This window comes from Palaemon carinicauda, unplaced genomic scaffold (assembly GCF_036898095.1).
Source record: "Palaemon carinicauda isolate YSFRI2023 unplaced genomic scaffold, ASM3689809v2 scaffold419, whole genome shotgun sequence".
NCBI classification, from domain to species: domain Eukaryota; kingdom Metazoa; phylum Arthropoda; class Malacostraca; order Decapoda; family Palaemonidae; genus Palaemon; species Palaemon carinicauda.
Window position 1 is genome coordinate 6,871 of NW_027171672.1, and position 5,630 is coordinate 12,500.

Here is a 5,630-nt window from a genome sequence, read left to right on the forward strand (position 1 = left end):
TTTTTTTATGTCTAGCATAGAGGATCACCCATCGTTGTTATTCTAGTTTTTTATGTCTAGCATAAAGCATCACCAAAGAATGTGATTCAATTTTTATGTCTATCATAGAGGATCACCCATCATTGTGATTTTGTTTTTTCATGTCTAGCATAGAGGATCATCCATCGTAGATATTCAATTGTTTTATGTCTAGCATAAAAGATCACCCATCGTTGTGATTCCATTTTTTATGTCTATCATAAAGGATCACACATCGATGTGATTCCATTTTTTTATGTCTATCCTAGAGGATCATCCATCATTGTGATTCTATTTTTTATGTCCAGTATAGAGGATCATCCATCGTTGTGATTCCATTTTTTTTTATGTGTAGCATAGAGGATCACCAATCGTTGTGATTGCATTTTTATTATGTCTAGCATAGATGAACATCCATCGTTTTGATTCCATTTGATTATGTTTAGCATTGAGGATCACCCATTGTTGTGATTCCAATTTTTTATGTCTAGCATTGAGGATCATCCATCGTTGTGTTTCCATTTCTTAGGTCTAGCATAGAGGATCACACATCGTTGTGATTAAATTTTTTATATGTCTAGCATACAGGATCACCCATCATTATGATTCTATTTTTTTTATGTCTAGTATAGAGAATCATCCATCATTGTGATTCTATTTTTTTATGTCTAGCATAGAGCATCACACATCGATGTGATTCCATTTTTTTTAAGTCTAGCATTGAGGATCATCCATCGTGTATATTCATTTTTTTTTTTGTCTAGCATAGAGGATCATCCATCGTTTTGATTCCATTTGATTATGTCTAGCATAGAGGATCACCCACCGTTTTGATTCCAATTTTTTATGTCTAGCATAGAGGATCACTCATTGTGATTACATTTCTTTATGCCTAGCATAGAGGATCAACCCTCGTTGTGATTCCACATTTTTTTTGTCTAGCATAGAAGATCACCCACCATTATGATTTCATCTTTTATGTCTAGCATAGAGGATCTTTCATCGTTTTAATTCCATTGTTTTATGTCTAGCATAGAGAATTACCCAATATTGTGATTCCAATTTTTTTATGTCTAGTTTAGAGCATCACCCATCAATGGTATTCCATTTTTTCAAGTCCGGCATAGAGGACCATTCATCATTTGATTAAAATTCTTTATGTCCAGATAGAGGATCACTCATTATTGTGATTTCATTTTATTATGTCTATCATAAAGGATCACCCATCAGTGTGATTGCATTTTTTATGTCTAGCCTAGAGGATCATCTATCGTTGTGATTCAATTTTTTTATGTTTAGCATAGAGGATCACCCATCATTGTGTTTCCATTTTTGATATCTACCTTAGGGATCACCGATCATTTTGATTCCGTTTTTTTATGTCTAGCATAGAGGATCATCCATCATTTTAATTCCATTTTTATGTCTAGCATAGAGAATCATACATCGTTATGTTTCCATTCTGTTTGTCGACCATAGAGGACCACCCATCATTGTAATTTAATTTTTTTATGTCTAGCATAGAGGATCATTCTTAGTTGTGTATTCCATTTTTTTATGTCTATCATACAGGATCACCCATCTTTGTGATTCCATTTTTTTATGTCTAGCATAGAGCATCACCCATCAATGTGATTCCCTTTTTCTTATGTCCAGCATAGAAGATCATCCATCATTGTGTTTCCAATTTTTATGTCTAGCATAGAGGATCCAATCATAGGTGTGATCTCATTTTTTATGTCGAGCATAGAGGATTACCCATCATTTTGATTCCATTTTTCTATGTATAGCATAGAGGATCATTCATCTTTGTGATTCCATTTTTTCATATTTAGTTTAGAGGATCACCCATCATTGTGATTCTATTTTATATGTCTAGCATCGAGGATCACCCATCATTGTGATTCCATTTTTCTATATCCAGCATTGAGGATCGCACATCGATGTGATTTCATTTTTTTATGTCTAGTATAGAGGATCACCCATCATTGTTATTCCATTTTTTTATGTTCAGCATAGAGGATCACACATCGATGTGATTCCATTTTTCTATGTCTAGCATAGTGCTTCACCCTTCATTGAGATTCAATTTTTTAAGCCTAGTATAGTGGATCACCCATTATTGTGATTCCATTTTTTGTCTAGCATAGAGGATCATTCATCGTTTTGATTCCATTTTTTTATGTCTGGCATAGAGGATCGCCCATCGTTGTGATTTAATCTTTTTATGTCCAGCATAGAGGATCACCCATGGTTATTATTGCCTTTTTTTTATTTCTAGCATAGAGGATTATCCTTCGTTGAGATTAATTTTTTTTTTGTATGTCCAGCATAAGGGATCACCCATCATTGTGATTCAATTCTTCATGTCTAGCATAGAGGATTATACATCGTTGTGATTCCACATTTTTATGTCTACCATAGAGGATAACCCACTATTATGATTCCATCTTTTATGTCTACCATACAGGATCATTCATCGTTTGATTATTTTTTTTTTGTCTAGATAGAGGATCACCGGTTATTGTCATTTTATTTTTCTATGTCTAGCATTAAGGATCACCTATCATTGTGATTGTATTTTTCTATGTCTAGCATAGCTGATGATCCATCGCTGTGATTCCAGTTTTTTATGCCTAACATAAGGTTCATCCATCATTGTGATTCCATTTTTTTATGTATAGCATAGAGCATCACCCATCATTGTGATTCAATTTTTTCATATCTAGCTTACTGGATTACCCATCCTTGTGATTCAATTTTTTTATGTCTAGCATAGAGGATCATTCATAGTTGTGATTCCATTTTTTTTTGTCTAGCATAGAGAATCATACATCGTTGTGATTCATTTTTTTATGCCTAGCATTGAGGATCATCATAATTGAAATTCCCTTTTTTATGTCTAGCATAGAGGATCATTCATAGTTGTGATTCCATTTTTTTATGTCTATCGTACAGGATCACCCTTCATTGTAATTCTATTTTTTTTATGTCTAGCATAGGGCATCACCCATCAATGTGATTCCATTTTTTTCATATCTAGCATAGAGGATTATCCATCATTGTGTTTTCGTTTTTTTATGTCTAGCATAGAGGATCATTTATTGTTGTGAATCCAATTTTTATGTCTAGCATAGAGGATCACCCATCATTGTGAGATTCTATTTTTTATATCTAACATAGAGGATCACCCATTATTGTGATTTTATTTTTTTATGTCTACCATAGAGGATCACACATCGATGTGATTCCATTTTTTTATGTCTAGCAATAGAGGTTCATCCATCGTGTATATTCTTTTTTTTTTTTTTTTTTTTTTCTTTTTTTTTTTGGTCTAGCATAGAGGATCACCCCTCATTGTGATTCCATTTTTTATGTCTAGCATAGAGGATCATCCATCGTTGTGATTCCATTTTTCTATGTCTAGAATTTAGGATCACCCATCATTGTGATTACATTTTTTTATGTCTGCCATAGAGGATCACCCAACATTATGATTCCAGTTTTCATGTCTACCATAGATGATCATTAATCGTTGTGATTCCGTTTTTTTATGTCTAGCATAGAGGTTCATCGATCATTGGTATTTTATTTTTCCATGTCTAGAATAGAGGATCATTCATTGTTTGATTCAAATTTTAATGCCTAGATAATGGATCACCTATTATTATGATTTCATATTTTACTTTTTAGCAGAAATGGTCACCTATCAGTGCGATTTAATTTATCTATGTCTAGCATAGAGGATCACCCATCATTGTGATTCTAATTTTTTATGTCTAGCATAGAGGAACACCCATCATTGTGATTCCATTTTTTTTTTCTAGCTTACAGGATCATCCATCATTGTAATACCATTTTTTTTTTGCGTAGCATAGAGGATCATCTATCCTTTGGATTCTCTTTTTTTGTGTCTAGCATAGATGATCAACCATCATTGGCATTACATTTTTTAGGTCTAGTATAGAGGATCAACCGTCATTGTGATTCTATTTTTTATATCTATCGTAGAAGATCATCCATCGTTTTTATTCCAATTTCTTTATGTCTAGCATAGAGGATCAACCATCCTTGTGATTCCATCTTTTATGTCTAGCATAGAGGATCAACCATCATTGGGATTCTATTTTTTTACGTGTAGCGTAGAGGATCAACCATCATTGTGATTCCATTTTTTATGTCTAGCATAGAGGATCACCCATTCTTGTGATTCCATTTTTTATGTCTAGCATAGAAGATCAATCATCGTTATGATTCTATTTTTTATGTCTATCATAGAGGATCATTCATCGTTTTGATTACAATTTTTTAGGTCTAGCAAAGAGGATCACTCATCATTGTGATTCCCTTTTTTACGTCTAGCATTGAGGATCATTCATGTTTGTGATTCCATTTTATTATATGTAGCATAGAGGATCACCCATCATCGTTGTGATTACATTTTTTTTATGTCTAGCAAAGAGGATTGCCCATCCGGTCAACGGTTTAAACCCTTGTCCATAACCAAGGTTGAAAATAACTCAACTCCTGACAACGAACTTCGTTTTTCAACCGATCATTAGCCCAACCCAGTTGAAGATTATCCAAGACCTGCTCAAAGTTGTGTGTATGTGTGTATCCAAAAGCTTATAGATTGTAGTACTTACATTTACAAGAGCTGATGTTTGTTAGCTTGAGTGTTAAGAACCTTACGATGAAAGGATCCTAATGAAATCTAAAAAAACTCCATAATAATCATTGAAGATCTGGTGATTTTAAAATTATCTTGCGTGGTCCAATTTTATTCTTTTTTTACAATCATCATGATAAGAAAATAATTTCTTTTTATGTTACACTTACATGAAATATATATATTTCATAATGACTGAAAATGTATTCACATTTAACCTGAATTAGATCTATATTACTAATTGCATATATATATATATATATATATATATATATATATATGAAATGACTAAAACTGTCGGTCATTACATGTAATGCCTGTTGGGGTTAGTCAATTCATGAAATGACTGATAATTCTAATCATTTCGCGAAATGACTGATTTATTGTCATTTTTGTTACACCATATAGCTGTTATACTTTAGGCAAAGTGTGAATTAGTATTTTGACTCGTTTCCGCTATCTACGAAACAACTTAGGCCACGAATATTTATTGTCATTTTTGTTACACCATATGGCTGTTATACTTTAGGGAAAGTGTGAATTAGTATTTTGACTCGTTTCCACTATCTACGAAATGACTCAGGCCACGAATATAGTACATATTACTCTTACCTCCTTTACTACAAGATCAGTTTATTCTAGTACCTTGACAAGATGTCTGAGAGCATAGAGTTAAAATTTCGTGAAGAGTTATTATCTAGGTATGAGAAGCGTTCCAAGTATCTCATTCCGAAAGACGCTTATTTTTAAATGATTGAGGACATTCATGAGCTAGCGAAAGAAAGAACACGAAAAGTCGTCACAAATATTACCTTCTGAGTAAATATGAAGTGTTACAGTGTGGGGATTTTGAGAAAATAATTAAGAAACGACAAACTCTAGACGAGACACCGGTGTACTATGTCTCCATTGAGGACACATTTGACATAGTTAAAAGAGCACA